Genomic DNA, 16,205 nt, shown 5'->3' with positions numbered 1-16,205 from the left:
GGAAAAGGAGAAATCTTATTGCTATTCAGAGATGTCAGTCAGTCATATATTTGAATGAACCAGATGTTAATCCTAAAATTCAAAAAACACTGAATACGACAAACTTCAATGAAGGCTATCCAAATCAAGAAACAAGAGTTCAGAGAAAGACTGCTGATCTACCTTGTCTGACAAGAACATGATCAGGGAGAGTTGTGAAGCCTCCTGACAAATTGAATCTGTGATGTCAGAGACTGGGTGGGGTGGGGGGGGGAGTTGCAGACAGGTGGAGATGGGGCAGTATGTATAGTAAAAATGAATGTGTATAGAAAAAAATATATACCATGGACAAAGACTTTGGGTGGGGGCATGGTGGTGGAGATGTAGTATAAGGGTTTGGGACAGTATGAGTAATACCTCCCACTGTGATATGTCAGAGTCATGTGTAAGAGACTTGAGAGAGAGAGGAAGAATCTTGTCAGCAGAGGGTTAGACATGCTTAAGTGAAAGTGTAATGTTCCTGTAATGTAATAAATGAGTTATAAAAGCAAAATACTGCAGATGCTGGAAATCTGAAATAAAAACAAGAAATGCTGGAAATACTCAGCAGGTCTGGCAGCATCTGTGGAGACAGAAGCAGAGTTAACGTTTCGGATCAGTGACCCTTCTTCGGAACTGGCAAATATTAGAAATGTCAAAGGTTATAAGCAAGTAAAGCGGGGGTGGGGCAAGAGATAACAAAGGAGAAGGTGTAGATTGGACAAGACCACAGAATAGCTGACCAGAAGGTCATGGAGCAAAGGCAAACAATATGTTAATGGTGTGTTGAAAGACAAAGCATTAGTACAGATAGGGTGTTAATGGACTGAAAATTGAACAGCAGCAAGTACAGAAAAGAAAAAAAACAGTGGGTAAGCAGACTGAACAAACTAAGATGAAATAAAATAAACATACAAAAAAAATGTAAAAAAAGAAAAAGAAAAAAATAACTAAAAATGAAAGTAAAATGGGGGGCCCATCATGCTCTGAAATTATTGAACTCAATGTTCAGTCCGGCAGGCTGTAGTGTGCCTAATCGGTAAATGAGATGCTGTTCCTCGAGCTTGCATTGATGTTCACTGGAACACTGCAGCAAGCCCATGATAGAGATGTGAGCTTGACAGCAGGGGGGAGTGTTGAAATGGCAAGCAACCGGAAGCTCAGGGACAATGAGATATTGTTTAAATTAACCAAAGCCTCTGAAATCTATGCAAGCCAGACCAACAAACATCTCACATGATTTTATAGCAGAGCACTTAGAGAACAGTGGTAGAATCGGGCAGAGTCAGCATGGATTTACGAAAGGGAAATCATGTTTGACAAATCTACTAAAATTCTTCGAGGATGTAACTAGTAGAGTTGATGAGGGGGAGCCAGTAGATGTGATTTATTTGGACTTTCAGAAGGCTTTCGACAAAGTCCCACATAAGAGATTAGCATGTAAAATTAAAGCGCATGGGATTAGGGGTAGTGTATTGTGATGGATAGAAAATTGGTTGGCGGATAAATGGATCTTTTTCCGAATGGCAGGCAGTGACTAGTGGGGTACCATAGTGGGATTGGTGCTAGGACCCCAGCTATTCACAATATACATGAATGATTTAGATGAGGGAACTAAATGTAATATCTCCAAATTTGCAGATGACACAAAACTGGGTGGAAGGGTGAGTTGTGAGGAGGATGCAGAGAGGCTTCAGGGAGATTTGGACAAGTTGAGTGAGTGGGCTAATGCATGGCAGATGCAGTATAATGTGGATAAATGTGAGATTATCCACTTTGGTAGCAAAAACAGAAAGACAGATTATTATCTGAACAGCTATAAACTGAGAGAGGGGAATATGTAGCAAAACCTGGGTGTTCTCGTACACCAGTCACTGAAGGTAAGCATGCAGGTGCAACAGGCAGTAAAAAAGGCAAATGGTATGTTGGCCTTCATAGAGAGAGGATTCGAGTACAGGAGCTGGGATGTCTTGTTGCAATTATGCAGGGCCTTGGTGAGGCCACATCTGGAATATTGTGTGCAGTTTTGGTCTCCTTATCTGAGGAAGGATGTTCTTGCTATAGAGGGAGTGCAGCAAAGATTTACCAGACTGTTTCCTGGGATGGCGGGACTGACGTATGAGGAGAGATTGAGTCGGTTAGGATTATATTCACTGGAGTTCAGAAGAGTGAGGGGGGATCTCATACAAACCTATAAAATTCTAACAGGACTTGACAGGGTAGATGCAAGAAGGATGTTTCCGATGGTGGGGGAGTCCAGAACCAGGGGTCATAGTCTAAAGATACAGGGGAAACCTTTCAGGACTGAGATGAGGAGAAATTTCTTCACCCAGAGAGTGGTGAGCCTGTGGAATTCGCTACCACAGAAAGCAGTTGAGGCCAAAACATTGTATGTTTTCAAGAAGGAGTTAGATATTGCTCTTGGGTCTAAAGGGATCAAAGGGTATGGGGTGAAAGCGGGAACAGGCTACTGAGTTGGATGATCAGCCATGATCATAATGAATGGCGGAGCAGGCTCGAAGGGCTGAATGGCCTACTCCTGCTCCTATTTTCTATGTTTCTATGTTTCTGACAGCAATATACAACAGATATCATCTGAGATCAGGTGTAGTCTCATTTGACTCATTCTTCATCTGAGGTGTTGATGTTGGAATCAGATTCAATGCTTGTGAATGGTGTTTCCAGTGCTTTGAAGAAAGCGTTTCTTGTGGTGATTTGCGAATCGCACTTAGCCGTGATCATTGATCCTTTTGTGTTGCTCACAACAAATGATTAGATGTCATAAGGGGCTGTTTGCTTTCCAACATGACCATCACATTTCACAAGTACTTTATCTCCTGGCTTTAGCAGTGTAGCTCTAAATTTCAAGTTCCGTTCTGCATTTACTTTCATTTGATCTTTCTGTTCTCGATCACATTCACACACGTTGATCATTAGCGCCAGAGGGTAGCTCAGGAAGATGTGTGCACATACGATGTGCAAAGATGAGTGTAGTTGGAGATTTTCCAGGAGTCAAGTGATGAGTTGCTCCATAATTACAGAGAAGGTGATATATTTTTCGCTTCCATGACTGTGTCTCAGCTGTAGCTGTACGTATCATTTGTCTCAAAGTTCACATAAATCTCTTCACTTCTCCATTAGCTCTTGGCTGATGGGGTGTGATTTACTAATGAGTGAACCCGAGGTAGCTTGTGAATTTACTGAACTCATCACTGTTGAATGGGGCTCCATTGTCAGTTCTTAACGTTCGAGAGCTTCCAAACAAGGCAAAGATCTGGTCAAGCTTTGGGATGACTGCTTTCATTGAAGTGTCAGAGAGACTTCCAAGCCTGTTTGTGAAGAAGACAGAGACTAGGATGCTTTGGTGAAGACTGTTCATTGCTTGCCATAGAGCTTACTTCTCCACTCCTGACAACACCTAGGCAGTGCTGGCTGGATCTTCTTTATATATACATCTGAATACCATTAACTAATCAACAGCAACACCTTTTCACCTTATTACCTTCAACTACTAAGTATTTAACATCCATTAACAGAATTTATTAGACACTAACATGAAGTGGACATAACTAATTCCATGATTGGGAATCTGCTGTAGTCGTCAGTGACAACAAGCAGGTGTTCACCTGTGGGCAAATCTGTGACGTCAACATTAACTTCAATCCATGGTCCTAGTTTGGACATCTTGAGAGGATTATAAAAATTTGACATTGTGGTTGCTTGACATGGCAAACACTGATTGGTTTTGTGCTCGACCATTTGATCAATTCCTGGGAACCATACCTATTCCCTAAGGAATTGTTTGGCCTTGACAATTCCCTGGTGTCTTTCATGTACTATAGCGACAAGACATTCCATCAATGAGTGTGGAATGACAATACAGATGTGTGCAATACAAGATCAGACATGGTTATAACAGCTCATTTCGAACATTGTGAAGACCTTGTAGTGTGAGCGATTTCGTTTGTAGACACTTTCTCGATCACGTCTTTCCAGTTTCGTGATTCTATAGCCTTCACACATAATTGCAAAGCCTCATCTTGTTTTGTTGCTGCTTTGATGTCAGATAGTTTTAATGACTTTGGCACTGCATTTAGGCTTATGTAGTTAAGATGTTACTCAGCAACCATTTCCAAACGACTCGTAGGACCAACTGTTAGCAACAGATGTCGTGAGAGATAGTCTACTGGGTTGAGTTTGCCTGGCTGAGACTCAATATGGAACTCGTTCTCTTGTGGTTTGAGTATCCAACATTCTATTCGAGTGGGTGGTTTACTATGTGGATTGTTGAACAAGTTCATTCGTGGTCGATAATCGGGTATTACTTTAAGCTCACTTGCATACAAATGGAGATGAAAGTGTAAGATACCCCACGTGATTGAAAGCACTTCTCTCTCTCTCTGTTTGTGAATAACATTGCTCTACAGGCATTAATGTTCTGCTTGCCATCGCAATGATTGATGGGTTACCTGTCTTGTTTTTCTGTACAAAAACTGCACCTAAGCCAACTGGGCTTGCATCCACGACTAGCTCGGTGGTTTTCTTCGTGTCGAATTAGGCATTAGTGCAACTTTCTGACAGACGTTATTTGATCTGGTGTACCGCCTTTCCTAGTGATTTAGTCCATTCCCACTTGGTGGTCTCTTTTGTCAGATAGCGTTGGGGGGGGGGTGGGGGTGGTGGTGAAGTGGCAGATAGCGTAGCGAGGTCAGGAATGAAGCAATTAGCAGACTCCAGACGTCTTATGCATTGCAAGGTCTACAGCGTTTGCAATTGATTCAATTTTCCATGGATCTGGTGATACTCCTTCATCACTGAACATATGACCAAAGAATTCAATTCTGCTTTCATTAAACAAGCACTTGTATTTGTTCAAGGTGAGGTTACATTCTCTGAGGTGTTGTAGACAGGCATGTAATCATGTCTTGAGTTCCTTTTCAGTGTGGCCGTAGATGTGAATGTCATCACTGATGTTCAGCGAGCCTTCAAGTCCTTGAAGTGCATATTGCATCAAGTGCTGAAATACCTCAGCTGCTGAGCTGACTCCAAAGTTGAGCCTCTTGTATTGGAAAAGTCCTTTGTGAGTAGAGAATACAGTAAGATATCTCAATTCTTCTGCAAGCTCGATTTGATGGTATCCTGCATTGAGGTCAAGTTTAGCAAAGTGTTTGGCACCATTCACTTTCTCTCTGATATCATCGCGTGTCTATCTCATTTTATGGCTTGGTTTGGTGATTGCATATCAATGCAGATTCAAATCTCGTTCTCACTCTTGGGTTTCCTAATGAGTTGTATGGGTGAGACCAAGGGGTAAGCTCATCCCCAACTTTCTCAATAATGTCAAGTAGGCATGAAGTTCCTTCTCTGTCTGTTTCCTGACATGAAATGGTATTCATCGCCGTTAATGCACAACTGGGGGCACATTAACATCTACATGCAGCTTGCATGTGACACCTGTCAGTTTGCTGACACCACTGAAGCGATCAGCAGACAGTTCAAGAATGTTTTTGTTATGCGTAGGAATCACCTATGTGACTGCAACCATGTGCAGATCTGTTACTCTGTGGGAACTGATAAGCATGTCATATTTTCCAGTTATGACATAGAATACAGCTTTCATTCTAGTGTCTTTGAATGAGACTGGCATCTCAAAAGTCCTGAGGATTTTCAGTGGTTTGTCACTGGTGTAACAAAGTTTTCATATTCCCTCGTTTGCAGAGAATGGGGCAATCCTGAAGTTGGTTGAATGTTTTGTCTCCCATGACATTGACAGATGCTCCTGTGTCTACATCTGAGCAGCCAATGGTCACTGCCACACGTGGTGGTTTGCTGTGTGTTAGAGAGAACTAAAGTATGTTCAGGGACATCCGCCTCCACATTAGTTACATTCTCTCACCTTTTTGCTGTGGTACACATACGTGGCACTCTCTTGTTGGTATTGACCTTAGCTGTTTACTTTGCTGACGAGTGACAAATACGAGCAGAGTGGTTGGGTTTTCCACAAATAACAGGCCACTTTGTCCGGTGTGGGTAAGCACCGCCACAGTGGAAACATTCTTTGACTAATTCACAACTCTGTTTGTGAGCCAACTGTTGTTGCTTTGCAGATGGTTTCCTGGCACATGAGCAAAGAATAGTGTTCACAGAAGTTGAACTTGGAGTGTGGTATTTACTGTTAGCAACCTCAACTTCAGTAGCTCTGGACTCTGAGAGCAATAGTGTTCTTGCTAAATCCAACAGTTCTGACAGTTTTCTGTCTTTCTCAAGTGCTTTTCAGCATAGTTGACTGGAGAGCCATCCTTCAATTATTTATGTTTTGATTTACCATTCAACATGTTCAACATCACCAAAGTCAAGTTAGTACTTGCCTCAATTGCATTCAAATATTGGTCAATTATCTCATTTGCTTCTTGCTTAGTGTATCTGGCGATAATGATTTTATATATGGTGTTTTCTTGGGCATAAAGTAGGTTGTAGTCATTTTGCTCAGGCATATGTGTCTCAAAGATATCTTCGAATTCTTTACCTCCATGGTGTAGAAGCATGTGTCATCTGTGATTGCAAAATCTGCTAATGCACCTTCAAAATGTTGAAGCCACTTTTATCAATGTGGGGATACAGATGATGGCTCTGAATGCACATGAAAAGGTGGTAGATTGGGCAGAGACAACGCCATATTGATCAGCAATGTAGTGATAAAGGATCCGGGATCGCGTCCTTTTCAGAGGGAACTTCTCTGCAATGATCTGAGATTATATATTTTTTTTGATTAGATGGTTATTTTGGAGAGATCAGTGTGTGTGTACACTGTACAAGCTTCCTGTGCGTCACTCTAACACAGTCCCCAACTTAAAATGTTGTCTGTAAAAGTAGACAAAATCTTCCAAATGTTTCATACCTGAAAGCAACGTTTCTGTTTTTTTTTAACCATGCTTTTTCTTTTTACCTGGTCACCATTGTGATGTTCTCTGGACTGGAGTGAGATGTAGCTGAGTTTGATACAAGTCAGACTGCAGGCTGTTGAACATAATGGATTCTTCTTTATTCTCTGTTTTTACTTTCACTTTCCCTTTGCTAGCATGTGTGTTCTAAAGCATCCCCAAGTGTACTCAATGCACAGTGCAATTGCAATACATGACAACAACACTGCAATTCGATTCATCATCATCATCATCATCCCAGTGCTAGATTGTGCAGAGTGCAGCAGACCACAATCATATGCAAAACTCTCGCTGGGGTATGCTGCAGGGCTCCATCAGATCAATCGACGCAACGGAATCTCATCTTCAGCAGTCCAATGACTTGCTCAATGGTCACTCCGGTAGAGCCAAGTAGTGGCAAGTGTTGTATCTCTCCTCCGCTGGGTTCCTCACAGGCGTCAGTAGCCATGTCTTTAATGGGTATCCCTTGTCCCCAAGAATCCATCCCTGAAGGTGAGTGGGGGCCTGAAAAGTAGTGGCACCTGGGACTGTCAAAGTATGTAGGCATTACGGCTGCTTCCCAGGAAGCAGGCACACACCAGCAGGAAACTCTTTCGGTGATTCAGGCCAGTTGTATGTTGATTGAACAGAAGCCCTTCCTGTTGATGAAGGCGGCTGGCTGATCCATTGGAGCCTTGATGGCCACATGTGTGCAATCTATCACAACCTGCATCCAGGGGAATCCAGCGATGGCCCCGAATCCAATGGCCCTCTCGGCCTGACTGTCATGGCTGGTCAGTACCGCACATAGTCGTTGGCCCTCTTGAATAGGGCATTGGTCACCTCCTTGATGCAATGATGGGCTGCTGCCTGGGAGACCCCATACATGTCCCCAGTGGAACTTTGGAATGATCCACACGCGTAAAAAATTTAGTGCCACTGTGATATTCAGGGCCACTGGCATAGGGTGATCCCCGAATCCCATAGGTCACAACTCGTCCTGCAGCAGGGCGCATCATTTGGTGACGGCCTCCCTTGAGGACTGTTGCCTTCGCTGACAATGCTGCTCGGACATTTGGAGGTAGCTGATTCGAGTCTGGTACACACTCTGGCGCAGGGGGACCCATCTTTGCATGGACAGCTGTAGTTGTTCTTGTCGCGATGCTTCACATCAGGCACAGCTGCCTCCTAACCCTTCCTCCATCGGAGGCGCTGCATCACGCCGCGAGGGTTCAAAAAGACAGGGTGTACAAGACCCATGCCAGGTGATCAGAGAGCCTCCAGAGTGCTGTCGAGGCAGACAACCCAGCCTTGACAGCTATGTTTTTGTTACTGCTCCTCGCAGACACCCTGATGGCCCTCAGTGCCCACCCATGCTAATAGCCGACCTTCTCATCCAACAGTATGGGCATCCAACCCTCTCACCAAACAGGTTGGTCACCCATTACAGCCACCAAAACCCAACCCCTCCCCTTGCAGACCACCTGAGATCCTGCCCTGCCAGCTCTCCCAGTCGAGACTCCGACCCCGGCTTGCAGAGCACCTGAGACACCAATCTCCCTCGTAGCGAACCCAAGACCACAAGCCCACTTGCAGAGCATCCAAAACCCAGACTCCTCCTTGCAGAGCACCCGAGAGCACAAACCTCCCCATACTCCCCAACTTGCAGAGTACCCGAAACCCAGACCAACACCCCCCCCCCCCAACCCCCGCAAAGCACCTGAGACCCCGACCTCCCTTTGAAGAGCACCAGAGAGACCCCGATCCCTTTTGCAGTGCACTGTAGGCCTACAATGGCCTCTGCTCCTCCTTCTTCCCCGCTGCAGTTCTGGTCATGACTCCCTACCTGTCGTGGCACTGAGTCCTCGCCTTGGTGCTGCCAGCTTGTCGTGAACCTGAAGTTATGTGAGGGCCGCCCATCCTCCACTTAATCCCAAGCTCCCATTGAATCACGATGAATTAGATGCTAATGTATTAAAAGTAAGTGTTCTACAATTTAAATTGGATTCCCATTGCGTCGGATTTGGCATTCTGACTAAATCCAGAACCAACGTCACAATATCGGATTTCTGGGCAGACACCTCTGACATTTTTCTACGGCCCCCACACCTCCATTCCTGCTCCAAACGTCCATGCTAAGTTCAGCCCCGAGTTAGTGCTCGTGGCTCTTGAGTGGGACTTGAACCCACAACTTTCAGAGGCAAGATGGCTACAGACAGTACTCAGTGCTATTGCTACAGTCATGCATCAAGATAAATGGTAAATCTGTCGAGAAGTAATTGACAATTAATTATCAGGAAAATGCAGTTTAAGTGTTATTAAGAACTATGTTGCAAAAATTTATTTTGGACTATAAAAAATGATAACAGCAAAACTCTCAAGGGATGTTACATCCATTTTGAATACCTACTGAAAATAAGTTGTTGTCATTTCTCCTCATCCAACCGATCAACTCTATGTAGACATTTATTTGCTTTAGGAGCACAGGTGGTTTTGTACGAATATTGCAGTTTCAAGAAAAATGTTGCCAAATATATAATTAAATGAGGAATAAAAAAATAAAAACAGGAAGTGCTGGAAACACTATGTAGTTCAGTAGCATCCATGGAGTAAGAAACAGAATTAACATCTCAGGTCGACAACTTATCATAAGAACTGAAAGATGCGAGAGATTTAACAATTTTACACATACATTGGTAGGTCACAACTATAATTAAATGTTTACCCAGTTACCGATATGGTCAATCATGTATTTAACTCTATCCCAGAATTAAATAGACCAATTAGGTTTCTTTTATAAACAACAAAATTATAAGTTTATTATAAAACAAGACTTCTCTGTAAACATCTTCCCCAGGTCACCAAGTTTTCTGTTGTTGAGTGAGCTTAAAGCACATGATTTCCAGCACAGGTTGTTTTCAAACAACATCTCAAGTGTCCTTTCAGTGAACTTGGTAAAAAAAAAACACATCCATGGAATCTTTTCAGTTTCAACACAAGTCCTCAAAAAATAAAATATAAAAAAATGGAAGCAATTTCATAACAACATATACAGAGCCAGAGAAAAGGGGTGGCCAGGGAAAGAATAAAAGTTAAGGTCTGGCAATAGGGTGGAAAACGTGACTGATTTACATGCTGTTATGACCTCCATTATACCCCTTATTTAAATTCTGGATAGACAATAGGCAATTGCATGGCTCTTTCCTGCAACATATATAATCTTAAGGGTAAAATGTTGTAACATTAGGCTTCAATGAAATAATCTAGCGTTCTGGATTTTGAATGTTCTAAGTTTGAAGTTTGTACTAGCACCACTGGTGAACTCCAGCTACTTTAACTAGTTTCAATTATATCGTTCTTTAGCATATACTCAACCTCCTCTCCGATCGGAGCCAATTTATCAGGATTGAGCCGATCAAGGTTCTGTTTAATTGGTGTATCTGTTCCCACATCAACCCCATGAATAGCCAGAGGAGTTCGACCTGGTTTATCTGCACATACCGCTTTAAACTCTTTTGGCAGTTCAGCTATATCCCTTTTATGCGGTTCAAAAAGATAGTGTAGAACTGTATCTAGATTTTCTAACATTTCTGTGTTTGCCAGTTTCGCCACAGGGGGTTTAATCTGAGAGTTCAGAGTCTCTGCCCCTTCCCCCAGTTCACTATCCTCAACCCCCTCTTCTGTCATTTGACAAGCATTTACTGGCTGCCAAGGTTCACAGTCATAGCACCATTTAAACATATTCACGTGGCACACCCTTTGACTTTTCCGTCTGTCTGGGGTGCAAACCAAATAGTTCACCTCACTAAGTTTTATCTTAAGGAAGAAGGTCTATTGAACCTACCTTTCAATGGTTCCCTAGGTAAAGGCAACAAAACTAACACCTTGTCTCCAAGCTTCAAACTGCTTACCTTAGCTGTTCGATCCATTTGGGTTTTCATCACTTGCGGAGAAATCTTGAGATGTTTTCTGGCCATCTCACACACTTCTGTGGGTGTCTCTCGAAATTCTGATACAGAGGCCAGAATTGTATGCTCACCCAAAGAGCGGGAAAGTGGGGGGGGGGGGGGCATAAAATGGAGTGGGAGGCTCTGGGGACCCTTCCTTACCCACTCCTGCCTCCGCTGCCACTTTACATAGGGCGGCGGTGGAAAAAACGGCCCACCTGCCCCAGGCCAATCAAAGCCCTTAAGTGGCCACTCAACGGCCACTTAAGGGCCTCCGCCCACAGCCATGGGGATTTTACCCTTGGGGGCCTCATGATCAGGCACCCTGTGCCTGATGGAGGGCCATTCCCGCTGCTCCCAACACCCCCCAACACCCAAAATGCCTCCCAATCAACCACCCTTGCATTGCTGGGGCCCGACCTATCACCCTCCCGGCGAGGCACCAGAAACTTATCTCTGTTCCCTGACATCTTCTTTCCGATGGCTGGGTTGCAGCCCCAGCAGTGCCCACTGCTCCCAGTGGCGCTGCTGGGACTAAGCTGCGGCCCGCTGATTGGCTGGCAGCTTCAGTAGGCGGGCTTCCTGCCTCAATAAGGTGGAAGTCCTGCCTCAGACCAATAAAGGCCTGTGGACTGCAAAATATGGTCCAGATCCCCAGGCTAGGCGGAGTCAGGTTTGCCGCCGACTTTTCAGTCAGTGGACAGCTCCTGTCCACCGAGGGAAAAATTCCGGCCATAATCTAAGAGGGTAGTTTTCTCTTCCTGTGCTAAAAATCTCTCCTTAATGAGTTTAAAGGGACCCCTAACCTCATACCCATAAACCAATTCAAATGGACTGAAGCCAGTGGACTCATTTGAAGGATATGCAAAACAACCAGCCTTTCTGATACTTTTTGGGGTTTGGTGATACCTTTCCAAAGCACCTTGTGACTGCAGGTGATAAACGGACTATTTGAGCTGTTTCGCTCCCAAATTACTCATGACTTCTTGAAATACCCCTGAAATTTGACCCCTGGCCAGACTGAATTTCTTTTGTCAATCCATATTTAGTGAAATACTGAATTAACCCATCAATCACAACTTTCGCTGTGACCTTTTTCAAAGGTACTGCCTCTGAAAACCTAATGGACAAATCCAGGACGGTTAGGAGAAATTTGTGACCTGACTTAGTTGTGGGTAAGGGTCCAACACAATCCACAAGAACTCTACTAAAGAGTTTGTCAAAAGCAGGTATTGTTATCAATGGGGCTGGCTTAATTGAAAGCTGCATCTTCCCAACTACTTGAACATGTATGTCAAGTTCAGTAAAATTCAACCACATCCTTCTGCAAGCCTGTACAATATAAATGCTGTCTTATTCTGGCCCGAGCCTTTCGAATACCCACCTGACCTGCCACTGGGATCTCATGGGCAATTCTCAAAATCTCACTCCGGTACCCTGGAAGAACAACAACCTGAGGAAATATAGCCCAATCCTCAGTCATTCTTAATATAATAGCACTCAGGGACCTTTTCAGCTTCTGCCTTAGAACAGCCATATGAGACAAACTTCTTAAGCCAAGGTCTGCCTGTTGGGCCTCAATCAAAGACAATCTGCTAAACAATTCACCATTGGTAGCCTTGGAGCCATTTCCACCAATACCTCCATCCAAATCATGGACAAAAAACCTTAGCCAACCAAACACCCACATTGTCCTCCACAACAACTGAACCTTTCTCATCTTGTTTAATCTTATGAGCTTGGGATCTTGTCACTACACAATCTGGGAATATTCCAGGAAATTCCTCCTGCAAAACTTCAGTTTCGGTAACCTCAACTAGCTCTTCTGAAACTATGGTAGATGCCAATACCTTATCCCCATAGCTAAATCATTCCCTAGAACATATCCACCCCTTCAAGATGCAAATCAGTGACAATTCCCACTGTTAGCGGACCAGTGAATAAATCACATTGCAAATTAACCTTATGTAATGGAACAGACAAATTACCCCCCTCAGTGTCCCGCATCACGACTTCTGCATTTATAGCACTATTTGAGGGTAGATCTACATCCTTTGCTGCCATCAATGACTGTGTATTCCCTGTATCCCTAAGCAGCACAATCAGCTTGCCTGCTTCATCTTACAAATATGGGGACACTGTACCCCTGAGCACAAAACTTCTATATCCTTCACAGACCTGACTTAATTCCCTAGCCAACATTGCCAAAGTCACTAAAATAAAAGCAAAATACTGCAGATGTTGGAAATCTTAAATAAAAAACAAGAAATGCTGGAAATACTCAGCAGGTCTGGCAGCATCTGTAGAGAGAGGGTCACTGGCCTGAAACGTTAACTCTGCTTCTCTCTCCACAGATACCAAAGTCACTGGCTGTCAACAGTGCCACCTACTGGGGCTGGGGCACCCTTTTCAGGACAGGCTTTTAGTAAACCCACCACAGCTATGGGTTTTCCCCTCAATTTCCAGCATTCTGCCTTTTTATGCCCTCTCTTATTACAAAATAACATGTTGGTCCTTTTAACTCAACCCTAGTCTCCGGACTATCACTTTTATCACCCTGAGGGTTTCCTGTATTCTTTCTCTCATTAAAACTGAATCTCTTCTCATTATCTACTCTTCTATCCTTCAACCCCTCTGAAAGTTCTCAAACTGGGGCCAGTAACTATTATTTTTGTGGGTCAATTCGAGATCATCTGCCATTTCTGCAGCATTCCTTATTTTACCAATGTTATGTTCTTCTAGGTGGGACCTTATTCCTGAAGGAATACTACTTTTAAATTCTTCCATTTGGATTACTTCCCTAAGGTTTTCAAAATCTTGTTCAATCTTCAGGGATATCAAGGATCAAATATAATTTCCTTCTCTCTAGCAAATTCTATAAATGTCTGGCCCTGTTTCTTAAATTCTTGGATTTTTGCCTGTAAGCCTCTGGTAGCAACTCATTAGCATTGAGAACTGCAGTTTTAACCCCTTCAGAATCACTTTACTGTTCCTCCAAAAGTGTTGAATATACCTCTAACGCTTTTCCCAATAACACACTTTTCAATAAAATTGTCCAACTTTTCTTTGGCCATTGCAACATTGTAGCAATTTTTTCAAATGACACAAAGTACATTTCAACTCCTTCCTCACTGAATTTAGGCACTAAGCAAATATTCCTTACCAAATCAAAACCAAGAGTTAAATTGGATTCATCCTCAAGCCTTCCTGTCACTCCCTGTCCATATAATCTAAGGCTTTCTCTGTCCAATTCAAATTTCCTGGCTTCTCTTTCTTTTTGTAACTCTCTTTCCTGTTCTTTCCTTTTGAGTTCAAATTTTCTCATCTCAAGTTGTAACCTTTTTCTTTCCCTTGGAATTCAAGCTTTCTCAGTTCAAGTTGTCTGTCCCTTTCTCTTTCTCCCTTTCTTCTCTTTCCCTTTCTCTTCCTTCTTTTCCAAGTTCCAGTTTGCCTCATTTGTAACTGAATTCTAGCTAACTCAATCTGAGAGCTGCCAAGATCATTCTTTTCTTTCTCAAGGTTAAAATGCTGCCTTTGTAGCTTTTGATTTTAAACTAACCCCCGCTTGCGCTGTTACTGTTATTAACGCATCCACTGTTAACTGTGATAAGTCATTGAAACTCACATTGAAACTGCCCTCTCCACAAAGCCTTGAGAATTAAAAGTAGACATGCTGCCTTTTTCTTATGAATATAGCAAAGGTAATTGTGAAATCTTGTTCGTTTAACACTCTGGAAAATTCAAAAAATTCCCATTTTTAGCCTCTGAATTTGTATTCCGAGCCCCCAGTTTGCCACGACCTCAGTGACATCGTTAACATGAAATATACGAGATATTAACCCCCAGACCAATTTAATGAATTGCATGACAGATTTCACTTTTTAAGACTTATTATAACAACTAAACTAAAAGAAATCCCCGATTAACTAAATAGTACTTTTTAAGTAGCTGATACCCCAAATTACAAATAAAGGTGTTTTCTTTACTTATTCAAACACTTGAAAACCTCACACCACACTTATATGTTACATAGTCTTTTCTGATGAATGAAATCCTTTGCGGTTAAAATTCCCAAACTCTTTCCATTTGTAATGGCTTGGATCTCCCAGACATTTACAAAATCAATATTCTCTTTGTTCACTTCTCTAAGCACTTCCGACCTGGACATCTGTGAATAATGTGATTTCCGATGATCCTGGGGGCTCTTTACTCATCCGCAAACTTCAACTCTCAAAACAGGTTCACATTTTCACAGCCTTTCACCTTATCCCTCCAGAGAGCAGGCATTCCCTCGCTTTCCCTATCCAGCTGCCACCGCTGGGTATCTTCTCTTACAGCTTGCCTTCAGGCCACGCCCTGATTGTTTCCTTCTTACAACCTCTTGAGGCCACAGCTGCTGGTTCCTTCTCTTACTGCATTTTTGCCTTCAGAAAGTCTATTAAATTTATCTGGATTCAGAAGTCAATAGCTTACTGTTCGGCTCTAAAATGCAGAGACCAGAAGTCTGGGTTCACAAAGCCACTCACTCAGGCCTTTCCATTGTCCCCAGATTTTAAGACCTGCCTGGTTCATTTGCAATTTCCCAATTACTGACTCTTTGTTTTATGACCCAAAAGTCTGGGTGAGTGAAACCCATTGTTTTTGAGTTGTTAGTGCGTAGTCCCTGTTTTTCAGAAGTCCGTCTTTGGCCTGTGTTCTCTGTTGACCTGGTAACCTTTTGCAGAGTGAAGGTGAGGTCACCTGACCTTCTGGACTCCATCTTGAACTTTTAAAAATCACAACTTTAAGACATAATCATGTTATAAGGTCCAGCATTCACAACAATGCCAAAAGGCTTACATGGCAAAAGGTGCAAGGCCAAAGGAGATGATAATGTCAAAAGCAAAATATTGCAGATGCTGGAAATCAGAAATAAAGATAGAAAGTACTGGAAATACTCAGCAGATCTTGCAACATCGGTGGAGAGAGAAACAGAGTTAATGTTTCAGGTCGATGACCTTTCATCAGAACCCTTTCTGATGAAAGGTCACAGGGCTGAAACATTAACTCTGTTTCTCTCTCCACATTTTGCTGCCAGACCTGCTGAGATGATGAAGCAAGTAAAGAAACCATGGGTCCAGAGGAGGTGGAAATGGCTACAGCAGAATAACAGAGGGAGAGGGAGGCATGGAAAATTTGGCTAAGAGGAGAAGGCTCCTGTAACAAGCAAATGTGTTGGAAGAAAGGCAGATAAACCTCAGAGATTCTGACCATCGATCATGTACTAATAGGAAATCCCCACCCCAAGAACTAGCCCACACCTCCTGCAATCTCAGTAGTT

Source organism: Heterodontus francisci, chromosome 11 (genome assembly GCF_036365525.1).
Source record: "Heterodontus francisci isolate sHetFra1 chromosome 11, sHetFra1.hap1, whole genome shotgun sequence".
Taxonomy (NCBI): domain Eukaryota; kingdom Metazoa; phylum Chordata; class Chondrichthyes; order Heterodontiformes; family Heterodontidae; genus Heterodontus; species Heterodontus francisci.
This window is presented reverse-complemented; position numbering follows the sequence as displayed.